The sequence below is a fragment of the Aulonocara sp. 'chitande type north' Nkhata Bay genome, linkage group LG16 (assembly GCF_057382095.1).
Source record: "Aulonocara sp. 'chitande type north' Nkhata Bay isolate Kocher_YH1m ecotype deep benthic linkage group LG16, A_spYH_male_GT1.1, whole genome shotgun sequence".
NCBI lineage: Eukaryota > Metazoa > Chordata > Actinopteri > Cichliformes > Cichlidae > Aulonocara > Aulonocara sp. 'chitande type north' Nkhata Bay.
The window spans coordinates 36,014,103-36,027,719 of NC_141359.1; positions in this window are offsets into that span (position 1 = coordinate 36,014,103).

The following is a 13,617-nucleotide window of genomic DNA, read 5'->3' on the forward strand; positions in this document are numbered from 1 at the left end:
GAGTTTGTATGGCCGGATGGTATTAAAAGCCGAGCTGTAGTCTACAAAGAGGAGCCGTGCATAGGTGTTCCTGTGTTCCAAGTGCTTCAGTAATGTGTGCAGCACTGTGGCGATCGCATCCTCGGTTGACCGGTTCTCCCTGTATGCAAACTGGTGCGAGTCCAGGGATGGTGGAAAAGCAGCTCTGATGTGTTTAATGACCAGTCTCTCCAGGCATTTGGCGGGAATGGGGGTGAGTGCCACAGGTCTGAAATCGTTCAGACATGTGACATTTGACTGTTTTGGGATGGGAACGATGGTTGCTGCTTTGAAACAGGATGGTACCAGTGAACAGGACAGCGAGGTGTTATATATAGAGGTGAAGACGTCCGCCAGGTCCGCAGCACAGTCTTTTAGCACCCGGCCCAGCACTCCATCCGGCCCGGCCGCCTTCCTGGTGTTAATGCTCCGGAACACACGCCTCAGCTCATGAGTGCTCAGGACCGGAGCAGGGTCGGTTGAGGGGAGAGGGGACAGGACAGGGTCGGTGTTCTCCCTGTCAAAACGGGCATAAAAGAGATTTAGATCCTCAGCCAGAGTAGAACTGTCGGCTGAGGGTGATGGTGTTCTTCTTTTGTAGTCCGTGATAGCCCTGATGCCCTCCCAGACCTGCCTTGGGTTTGTGTTGTTCTCAAACCTGGCCTCGATACGCCTCCTGTGCTGCTGCTTGGCAGTCTTGATGCCTCTTCTCAGGTTGGCCCTGGCAGCACTGTATGCCTCCTGGTCCCCGGATTTGAAAGCGTTGTTCCTTGTTCGAATAAGTTGTTGAACTCCGTGTGTCATCCAGGGTGGATTATTAGGGAACACATGGAATCGTTTCCAAGTTGTTACATTGTCCACACAGAAACAGATGTAGTCCAAGACAGTGGAGGTGTAACTGTCCAATGCGACACGATTGTCAGTGTCCTGCACCTTGAATACATCCCAGTCTGTGCAGTGGAAACAGTCCTGAAGCATCGGAATAGCATCCTGCGGCCATGTTCTCACGGTTTTGGTTGTAATCCCAGTGCTCTTGATCTTTTGTGTGTATATTGGGTGTAGCAGAAGGGAGAGATGGTCTGACAGACCCAGGTGGGGATAAGCCTGGGCTCTGTACGCATTCGCCATGTTGGTGTACACCTGGTCCAACGTTGTATCTCCTCTGGTAGCACACTTCACATTACGGTGGAAATTGTGAAGTACAGATTTCAGGTCCGCGTGGTTAAAATCCCCAGCCGCAATAAAGACACTGTCCGGGTGTGCTACCAGGCTGTTATTGATGCTGCTGCTCAATTGTGCTAACGCTAGCTTAGCATTAGCATCTGGTGGAATGTAAACAGCGCAAATGTAAACGGCAGAAAATTCCCGAGGGAGATAATCTACATATCATTTGTACTCTGCTACTATATAAAGAAAAATGGGAGTTATATAAAGCTTTAACAGGACTGTATAGATTGCTGTGAAAACTTGGTTTTATACTCTCTGTGGCACAGCCAGTCCTAGATCTTGGTCCCGTGTTGAGGAATGAAACTCAAGTATTTTATTGTCCCATCCTTGTTGGCATTTGTGGAATAGCACTCCATCCTCCCATTCAAATATGATGATTGCTAGACTCAAAAATCACGATGGTGATGAGCACAGAGCTAAAGTCGAGGCTTCAAAATGGGATTTCACAAACCTGTGGCTGACACAGCATGGGTACCCTCATATATGAGCTCCTAAGCATATTTCTTAGGTTACTTAAATATCACTAAAACAATTTTGTGATCTTGCGGTGAAATACCAGCTGATAGTGACAAACCACATCTGGCATTGTCACACTTCAGTACAACTATGAAAAGATTGCCTTAGCACTGGCCTGTGAAAATGATCAAGTACCTTTTTTTTTCTCTTAAAGCCATTTTCCTCCCATTTCTGGGAAATGGCATCACTGTGGCTTACGACTAACTATGACCTTCAACATGCCCGGGATATGTCTGATCAGTGTCTTTCACCCTCATTTCTGGATATCTCTCTGGAACTAATAAAGGCATTAAAATGCCCTTCTGTATTACATAAGCACTATATCAGAACTCAGTCTTGCCCACAAGGCAATATTTCACCATGCCAGTGGTGAAATTTAGCCCCGTGGTGATGGCCCACAGAAGTGTTTGTTAGCTGTCTCTGACTTGACATCCTGAACTCCATTTCACACTGTGGACGTGCATAAAGGAAAGTTTTCCTCAAACTGCAATTAAACCACCAAGGAAGTGGTGTTACTGAACATGGAAGAGTGAGCTCCTTTAGCAGTAACCATCAGCAACTCCTGCTCTGTAACAAGAGAACGTGACAAGACTTTTTAACCCTCCCCCCACAGCAGATTTAAGAAAGGTACGTCTGCTTCAGGGCGGAAAGGTGAGACGAGGAGGGAGGCCTGTCTCTTTACTTACTTAATCTGTGGGTAGATTTATATTTTATGGGCCTAGTGCAGGATAGACTGAAGTATTTTGGGTAAATGAAGTTACACTGTGCATGCTATGTTTTTTGCAAGAAATGCCAGGCTAACTGAGTTAATGTATATTGAATGAGTCTCATTTAAGGAGCATAGCACAAGCTGGACACATCGACCCTGCAGATCGTTGGGTATTCTCTGTGCGAACACCCCTTCTTATATTAGCTTATACTTTCACCGCAGCCTCTAAACAGGAGCAAATTTACATCGGCTTTCAGTGCACTCCAAAGTGTTATGATTTATCCATCGTGAGACATGAAACTCATCCCCTAAGGCTTTTGTTGATTAAAATGTTTGTTGATTGCTTGTTAAACAACTTTTTTCTCAGCAGGGGTGGGTGCTGAGCCTTTCATTGTTTGGTCTCTGAAATGAAGTGGATTTGGAGATTAGGAGAAAAGATGAGGACAAGAACAGAACATTAATTGATGTTTTCGCACAAAAAGCTCATTTACATCAGCGCTGAATACTGACATATATAAAACAGAAATAACAGGGTTTAGAGTAGATATGTGTCCTGAATGATTTATAGAGCTGGCGTGTTGAGCATCAGCTGCGATGCTTCAGACTGGTGTGACGCTGCAGCAAGCTGCTGCAGCTGACTTCCTGAGAGGAGTTTGTAGACTCTCATCCAATTGCATTGTCAAGGACAGCTGCCTCATTTCCATAAAGCCTTCAAGAAGAATTCAAGGTCTGTTTTCCAGCATGCTGGATTTAATCTTTAACAACCAAGACCTGGGTGTTCAAATATGTCTTACCTCTGCCAAGGTTTATCTTCACATACGTCTTTTTTTGTGCATTTTTTATTTATTTTTTTTGCATGTTTGTATTTCTGGTCAGGAATGTTGGATGAGCAGCGACACAAGTCAAGGTCTCTTTTTACAAATTCCAATAGGTGCTTTAAATCACAATAATAAAAAGCAGGTGTTGAATATTCACTTGATGACAACAGCAGGTTTGCCAAACATTGCAGTTCCTGCATTGGCCACTAGAGCCTGGCTACATGTTTACAGCTGTGAACAAAACACTCTTGGATCTCCACAGGTAAAACTAATTGAACTTGACTGGTCTCTGAAACAAGTTCAGCAAATCCACGATACTGTTTTGTTATCAGGCTGGGCTTAACTGTACCCGAACATCGTCAAGACACGTGGGTATCTGACACATCTCTAGCAAGCAGGCTTAGCTTACTTGCAAAGTTCAAGGCTAAGGCAATATTTTTTAGCATTACCAAGGAGTATCACAGTAAATCGGTAGATCTCACCCCACTCAGCACAGTGAAGAGACGTATTTCTAACAGAGCTTAAATTCATCATCAGAAGGTGAGCACAAAGGGTCAGTTCAGAGGTCCGTGTGCCTGCCTGTTTTTTGTGATCGTGCAGACTCATCCTCAGAAAGTTTACATTACAATGCACCAATTACACATGTAACCTCATCCAGAACATATCAAGGCTTTACAGCTGATCGCAAAATATCCAGGAGGGAGGACAAAAATTAAAACACTGACTGCAAAAGTGTCATCCTCTCAGAGATCCACATCAAATTCTCAAATATTCTCACCACACTCAAAGTTTGTAAAGGTAGACTGCATTGACATGGGCTTGGTTTTACTCACCTGTGGCAATAGGACTGAAACCACCTGAATCCAAAGATTAAAACCTTGATGATATTCTGTTGTGGCATGGACACGGACAGCTGGAGATACGAGGCAGAGTAGTCATTCCTGTTATCCTTCTTGATAACAGGGGCCTGGGCTAACTGTATAGCTGGTAGATTAAAATGTAAATTCTCACGAGAGAAATTCACGCGGTCACAAAAAGCAGGCAGGGATACAAATGTCCAGCCGGAACGTCAAGTCACTCGGATCCAAGGAGACCCTAGTGGACTCATGGATTCAAAAAGTATAAGAAAAGCCAATCCAAAGCATCCTCAAGATAAAAAGTGTGTTTCCAGGCTTTCCTAGTTTGATTCATTTCCTCAACATCTGTGCGACTTCTTGTACCTCCACCCGTTTGCTGTTACCTGCTGAAGAGTTTTGAAGAATAATTATTTAAAATATCTCAAAGAGACATGTTTTTGTTTTTGTAGGAGCTCCCGTGTTTAATTAATACTGAGCCACCACACTGCACATTATATTAGTGTTATTCACACTGACAGTGTAACAACAAGCCTAGTTCCTCTTTCTGCACCCTAAGCTGAGCATTCCAATTCCAGGGTTAATTACCAGCCTTTTAATGTTTTCACCCTGTGAGTGAATGTGTGAGTACTTCAAAGTGTGGTCCTGGAGACACCTGCTGTAGTTTGGAGTACTTTAGATCTGGGTTTAATGTTAAATGAAAACATCCTTCTGGGTGGGGTAGAAGGTAAATTGTCACAGCCTGGGGGATCAGCAAGGCACTGATCATTATGCTCCTATCTCTTGCTCTCTTTCTCTCTCTTTGTTTCTCTCTCTCTCTCCTGTTTTGCCGGGGCGGAACTCATGGTGGGTTCACGCCCTGGGCCCACGCCTCCCTGTATTGGAAATACCTGGACCTCATCAAGACCAGCTTCTGTCAGTCTGCCCCAGGGCAGCTGTGGCTACAACCGTAGCTTGCCTCCACCAGTGTGTGAATGTGAGAGTGAATGAATAGTGGCATTGTAAAGCGCTTTGGGTGCTTTGAAAAGCGCTATATAAATCCAATCCATTATTATTATTATTATTATTATTATTATTCAACAATATCAAACATAATGAATAGAACATAATGCAACAGATGGTATGGCTCCCACAGTGCCTTGATATTATATGAAAAGATGGGAGCAAGTAACACACTCTGAATCCACACAAGAATTGAAGCAAGTCCTTCAAGACACGTGGGAAAACTTCCTGTCAAGGTACCTTGAAAAAGTTCACTTGTACCCAAGAAAAGTGAGAAAGAGCAAAAGGTGCTCACAGAAGTATAGTTTGTGAAATTGTTGTTAACAGCAACTTCACTGATACATAAAAGCATCCTCTCACTGTTCTTTTAGTGCCTAAGATCTGTGCACATGCTGCAAATGCTTATGCATTAGTAAACAGCTGCCTGACCCAAACCAGCTGCGGTCACAGGTCAGGTCTTTGTTATTAGAGAACCGATTAGACCCTCTAAAACCTTTAGTCCAAACATTTAAACTTTGGGAAAATTAGCACCTCTAATTTCCTTTTTGGTGTGAGTGTGAACACGTTTGTCCGACTATGTGTGTTAGCCCTAACTATAAGATGATTGGTAGGCTCCAGGCCCTTGTGACCCTGAGCTGGATAAGTGGTTCAGAGAATGGATGGATGCAGTATTTGGCATTTCTTTTAAAGTCTATCTTTTCTTAGCCTCTCCTCCAAAATAGTACCCCACTCTGCATTCCCAAGCACTTAGAGGTACTGTATATTAAAACCAGCTGATGATCCTTTGCCCTGTGCACACAGATAGATCAGCATGTGGATTCTGAGAGTGCAGATAAAGGCATACACTAGAATATGTGGTTGTTGAAGATCTAAGGCAAAAATCCATCGATTTATTTGTGTGATTTCATCTGCGGAACAATATTTGTTTCTCGTGAGTCGATGGGGGATGAAAGCTGAAGACCAGAGAAAATCTGATGGTGTTTTATTAAAATAAAAGTATGGAAACAGCACATTTTTAAAATAATAATTTGATATAAGCTTTGAAGGAGGCCTTACAGATGATTGTTATGAAACTAATGTTGTCTAAAGGGAATTTTTCAAGTATTGATTTTGCTGTGGTATTACAATAATTGCTTTAAAATTGACATTCTCTTACTCAGTGGGTTGTGCCGACATCACTGATAATGTGTGTTCTGCTTTTCAATTCCACTCCATGTCTAAGCTGAGCTGCAGAACAGATGAAGTTCTATCCAAACTACAGGGAAGTCAAATTTAATTAATTTCCTTAATTGTCAAAAATTGATGAAACACAGCTATATGTGCGTTCACGATAAAAGCTTTGTTTAACAGGGCTCCTGCAGGGAATGGGCTCGGGCAAAGTCAATTTAGAATTTTAAAAATTAGCTGTGACTGCTTATTTATTAAATTATTCAAAAATCAAATTATGGAATATAAAAAAAAATTGAAAATTAATTTGAACAGCCGCCGTTTGTCCTTACTGAACAAAAAGGTCAAACGAGATTTAAAAAGTGAATTAGTCAGCAACGGGACACACATGGACTGATGGGTATTAGAGCCACAACTGTGGCCTTAAGTAGAAATCTGTTTGACACAATATTAACAACAGGAGGACCACCTGGTCTTGTCTTCCTGTTGTTAATATTGTGGCCACGGGTTTGACACTATGGCATTATTATTTTGTTGTAGGACTCCCAGTATAAAAAGTCTGGGAAAAAACGAGATGAAATTGCTCACAAACAGGGTTTCACACCAAAAACCTCCTTTTATTGATTTAGCTATCAATTTAGCCACGGTGGCTAAATTGATAGCCATGGTGGTCCATAGTTTGCATGAAGACTTGGCAAAATGAACTCACCATTTCATTCTTAGCGAGATAGTGAAAGTTGAAAAAGTGTGACGCAAACAGGGAAACGGGACTTGTTTGCTTTCTCACTGTTTCTCTGCATTTTTCACAGTTTCACTACCACTCTGAGAGTACTAGGTCACTAATTCACCTGTAATTTGCAGCATTGTCATCGCAAACATTCAAAGAAGACCCTTTTTTAGTGCAGCAACTGATTTCACATCAATTATCAGCAATCAACTCCAGCAACTACACATTTTTCCCAGCAACCACTGGTTGACAGAATGTTGCTAACTGGTTTCTAGACCTGTGTGACTGAGGCCGTATGTCCTGCACTGAAAAGTGAAGCAAAGTACCTTAAGTTTTGTTAAGTACCAACAGCAACTCCTGTTCTGAAAAAGAGGTCAGACTGTACAGGCGTCTAAGGGAAAACAACTCATCTCGTCAGATCAAAGTCTTCAGTAAACACATTAATCTTTTTAAGTCTCAAGTAGTGGTTTCATTTCTTATTTAACACAACATGATTTTTCAGTTTATACTCAACATGTTAGCCAAAAACATCAATGAAGTAGTTAACATTAATTTACTTTGTCCCATCATTGCACAATCAGAGCCACAAGATTGCAAAAAACCAAAATGGTCATCTAGAGACTTTAAAAGTGGGACGTGGGTGGCATCACTGGGGCATGTTCCTGTAATATTCTCATGCTGAAGTATAAATATTCATAAAGTCAGATTTAGAAGAGTTTTAGTCCACACTCTGGTTCGTAAATAATTGTACAAAAGAAACATTTTTGTTGTTCCTGTAATAAGAGAGACAGAAGAAAGTCTTAATAATGTGATTTTTTTAGCCTCAAATTTAGATTTCAGATTCAAATGTTGTAATCAAACAGGAAATCATCATTTTATAGAGCACAGTGTAGAAAGTTACACTTAGTTATTCGAACAATTCTATCTTTTGGTCCTTTTTGGTGACTTCCCACCTTTGTCATTCTGGCAGTGATACACTAAAATTCTGCAAAACTGAACTGGATCTCTCCATCAGGATGTGCGTTTTAATGCGTTCGTCCTTTATTTTGTTGTAAGGGTTTAGGGTTAGATAAAGTGGCCTAGTGGATTTCAATGAAGTGAAGACAATGACTAACATGTGAATGGAAACATTCTTACAAGCGTGTACGCACTGTTAGTAAATGAGGCCAATTGCTCTTCGTCATGTCCCTGCTTTTATCAGTCCCACCAGATAACAGAGAGAGGCTGGAAGCCATGAAGAAGGCACCGCCACTATAAATAATTCCACTTGGAGACTGGACTGTTTATAGCATCAGCTCCACAATTCAGTAACCAGGACAAGCGTCTGAGTATATTTTACCAGGGCAGATAGAAAAGGGACAATAAGCTTCCGAGCTTTTCTTCTTAAATTGAATTGTGAAGCAATGTACCTCATGAAAAAAGCATAAAATTGCAGAGTATTTGCTGTAATATGTTCACCTAATTAGAAATAGATTTGTGAGTTCTCTGAGTTTCTGATTTATGAGACAGTGCATTGCACAATGTTGAGTAATCCCAAAGCACAGTTTTCTTTTTTTGTACTTCTTTTATTTTACTTTATAGCTGGATAATGTAAAGACATACTCTCATGGCAACAGCGTAAACTTAATAAGGTGAAATATCCTGTAAGGTTTTGGTACTGTTCAGTGAATAAGTGAAAGCAACAAACGTTCTTTTCTTCTGCCACTTAACAGAGGCAAATGCTGCCGATCGTCTCAGGCACAACAGGGCCAGCGGCGGACACTTGCAGGTATCACAGGCTGCTCATCTCTCCATGGGGAAAACAGGGCATTGCAAACATATCTTCTCCTTCTTGTCTCGGTTCTTATATGTTAGAACTTGGCACAGGGTAAGTGCTGGTCCCTCTGTTTATCTCTTCAAGGCTGAGGTGCTGGCACAATAAATTCCACCCAGGTGTATTGTAAAAGTGATCTTCCTTTATATCAGGAAACACTGCAGCAGTTTTGCTCTGACACATATATCTTGGTTTCGGTCTTTGAAAAGGATAGGCGATAAGCCAAATGGGGCAGAGAAACAGGCCAGCTGCAGGTGCTGCTCAAGATGGAACTGTTCCAAACTGGCGAGTCCTTCGCTGTGGATCATGTGCTATAATTAGACTGCAAATTGACTGAACATGCTGTCGGTGAAATATGTGTTTTCATGCAGCTAACATTGGGGCATATTAACTCAAACAGAGCTTCAAATGGTCCTTTTGTTCCGGTTTTCCGACACAGACGGTTTACACACTGCAGGCTCCCAACATCTGATTTGAAGATGTTCCTGAATATGGATGAGTGGCTCAAAGCAGGAAAACAAAATCAAAACATTAAACTTACTGGCCAGAAAACAGTGACATAAAACAGCAGCAATCTAGGCCTTGGGAGAATTGCAGTCATTTTATATTTACGGATTGGTTTGTCAATAAAAGCAGCAAAAAAGCATTGAAAGGATGTTAAAAAAGACGGCTCTGTCAGACATCCAAACAAGGTTTGCTTTTGGCTGTAAAGTGAAAATTGAAAAACCATTTTTCAGGTCATTGAAAATACGCTGAGAGAAAGACTTTCCGTTAAATGTGGCTGTCAAGTTAAAGAAACTCCCTTCCGTTCATTTTCATAAGCACTTATCCTGTCTGGTTCACTCAGATATCTCAGCAGCTTGTAAAACTTCACACACCAGACTGGAGCATGCACTTCTTGGATCAGCTGTGCCCTACAGCAAGTAGTCTTATTTGTCAGACAGGTGCATAAAAGATGATACAAAGCCATCTACATCACAAGCACAGTGCCATTCAAAGTGACCACATCTATAACTCCAGTATCCAGATTGATTTTGCACTTCATAGCAGGCTGTAAACCTGCTTTTTAATGCCATAAAGTTGGACGTTTTAAAAATGGAGCCAGCTACAAGTGGCCACTGGACGAACTACAGCTTTTGGAGCTGCGCTGACTGCTTTTTAGCAAGTTTGTTGTGGGACAGGAATCTTTTCTTCTGTCTTTATTATTCAGGTAATTTAAACTTGTTACTGAGATAGACTTATGCTACAATCCTAGCCTGCACCGTAGCAGTTAGGGGTGGGTGAATTATTTCAAATCTTGATAGCATAGAGACCAATGCTGGTATAGATATTGAAACAATGCTTCACTACTTTGCTCCCATTCATCAGAAAGTAGACATGACTGTGCCAACACTCCAAACTTTGCTTCGCCCCCTCCTCCCTTCTCTGTTGTGTTTAATTGTCCTGCAGTCATGTGACTCAGCAGCTCTTAAGTAACAAAAGTGATTTAAAGACAGACGTGTATAGATTCCAGGTCTCCGAAAAAACGAGTTTCAAAATAAAAGACGACTGAAAGGTGTTTTATTGCGCTAGCTAATTATTCTGGAAAGTAAAACTCACTCTGTAATTAAACTGTGTTCAAATTTAATGGGGATTCATCTCACAAATCATGACACACCACTCTCCCATACATAAACTTTTTAAATAAGTGTCAGTAATGGTATTAGAATTACTAGCCCATACGATCAGCTCTGTTTCGCACACTACAAGCAACAGGTTATGCTCCAGATTAGAGTTAGGGGTATGAAATTAGGGAATACTTACCTGTCAGTTCTCCAGAAAAGCTGAAAGAATAAAAACTAAAACGGTCTTTTAAACATTCATTTAATTATAATCCATCAGATTCTCCCAGGTCTTAGTGACACAGAGTGTTGATAAATCTGTTCACTGAAACGATCGCCATTTTTTCTCTCTTTCCAGACTTCAAATAGACTAAATTTCATTAAAAAATCAGCTCAATCTCAGTCTTACTAACCACAATGTTTTAAAGAACACACACATTCATACAGTGGTTTTAATACTAAACTGCTTTTTTGTCTCACATCTGGAGCAGCTGTGCTGTTTCACACTGTATCACGTGTTTAATCTCCTTGTACTTTTAATGGAATCGTCTTGATGCATTCTCAATCATCCAGGAAAGTAAATCTCCAAAAGTTGATTCTGTTCATCTGGACGTACCGTTTTGTGGGAGAAACGTTTCGTCACTCATCCAAGTGACTTCTTCAGTCTCAGCTGACTGCAGGTTTCCCTAAAACTTATAAACAGTACATTTGCATAATGACTGAAACCAGCCCACTGAGGGAAGAATGGGCTGGAAGGTCAGTTCAAACAACCTCTGGCGAAGCAGATGGCACAACACAGAAGAGCTACCTCGTCAGGCCAGGACTCTGCAGTCTATTTACACCTACAGGCCAGTGGACACTCTTTCAATGATGAGGATGTAACATCCTGGACAGGGAGGGACGCTGGTTTGAGCGCGGAGTCAAGGAGGACATTTCTGTGAAAAGGGAAAGACCATCTCTGAATCGAGGAGGGGGCCTAAGGGTTCATCTTTCACCATCTTACAATGCTTTGATTGCAGCCATTCCCCAACTCTCTGTGAATGGTACTCATGGCCATTGATCAGTGGTCTTTGGTCAGTGGGTTTTGGTCAGTGGTTGTTGATCAATGGTCATGAGAATTTGCATAATTATGATTAAGGAACTGACCTCCCAGCCCATTGTTCCTTCAGTGGGCTGGTTTCAGTCATTATGCAAATGTACTGTTTATAAGATTGGGGAAACCTGCAGTCAGCTGAGACTGAAGAAGTCACTTGGATGAGTGACGAAACGTTTCTCCCAGAAAACGCTACGTCCAGATGAACAGAATCAACTTTTGGAGTTTTAATGGAATCATTTCTACTTTGTTTATAAAAACAGAGGCTCTGCTGCCAGCACACTTATCCATTATTGTGATTGGTCAGATGCTGCCATCGCCAAGATATCCCAGGTATGCTGACTTTGCTTCATAGTACAGGGCACTGGTGTGTGAGAGAAGCAACAGGAAAGGGAGTTAGTCCTTTACTAAAAGTTGTTATTATTAAACGAGAAAGAAGAGCCGCCCAGTGAAAAGTGAGCTTAGTAATGATTAAATAAATAAGATTTATTTATTAGTACGGTCATCAGAAAACTACTAATCTGCCAGAAGGGGCCACCGCAGCAAGCAGGTCTGCATGTTTTCACTATCCTTTCACAGGGATATCCTCCTGACATCTATTCATTCTCTGCCACTTATCCTTTTCAGGGTCTCTGGAACATATCCCAGCTGTCTTGGGGCGAGAGGCAGGGTACAAAGCATATAGTTCAATAATGTCCATTACAGAGGACATAATGAATAGGCTGGTTCTCAGCAGGATATGAGTCTCCAGCTGGAACTGAACCAGTGACTTTTTGCAATCGGCTAACCACTACACCATCGTAGGCACGGTCCCACCTGTCCAGCAACAACACACGAGAGGTGTGGCAGGGAATGCAAGACATCATCAACCACAGAGGCAGTACTGCGAAAACAGAAAACCCGAGTGGGCAGCTGGCAGAGGAAATAAACAGCTTCTTCGCCCGCTTTGAAACACCACAACAGCAACACTCATCTGCTTCAGCCCTGCTCCTATCCTCATCCTCACCTGGTTCCTGCACCGCTCCACTCACTGTAACAGAGCACGATGTCAGACGTGTGCTCCTAGCAGTGAACCCCAGGAAGGCGGCCGGTCCAGATGGAGTACCTGGCAAGGTACTAAGAGCATGCGCACACCAGCTCACCCTCATCTTCACCAGACTCTTCAACCTCTCACTGGATCAGGCAGCCATCCCATCCTGTCTAAAATCAGCCACAATCATCCTAGTGCCGAAGAAGTCTCCCATCTCCAGCCTGAATGATTACCGCCTTGTGGCCCTCACACCGGTAATCATGAAATGCTTTGAGAGACTAGTCCTTCAGCACATCAAGGATTACCTCCCCCCAAAATTCGACCCCCACCAGTTTGCATACCGTGCAAACAGATCCACAGAAGACGCCATCGCCACAGCCCTCCACGCTGTGCTGAGTCACCTAGAGCAGCGGCAAAGCTACGTCCGAATGCTCTTTGTGGACTACAGCTCAGCCTTTAATACAATCATCCCGGACATCCTCATCACCAAACTGGTCACTCTTGGCCTCCCTCCTCTCACATGTGCCTGGATAAAGGATTTCCTCACAAACCGGCCCCAGACTGTAAGACTTGGTCCTCATCTCTCCTCCACTCGCACACTGAGCACAGGCTCCCCACAGGGCTGTGTGCTGAGCCCCCTCCTGTATTCTCTCTACACCCACGACTGCAGTTCGACCCACAACAACACTCTCATCATCAAGTTTGCTGATGACACCACGGTAGTCGGACTCATCTCGAAGGGAGACGAGGCAGAGTACAGAGAGGAAGTCCTGAAGCTGGCAGCATGGTGTTCAGAAAACAACCTGGCACTGAACACTAAGAAAACCAAAGAGCTCATTGTTGACTTCAGGAGACACAGCACCTATTTGGCCCCCCTCTACATCAACGGGGAGTGTGTGGAGAGGGTCCACACTTTCCGGTTCCTTGGTGTCCTCATCTCTGCTGACATCTCCTGGACAGGAAACATCTCAGCGGTCATCAAGAAGGCCCAACAGCGGCTGCACTTCCTGAGAGTCCTCAGGAAGTACAAGCTGAACTCCAA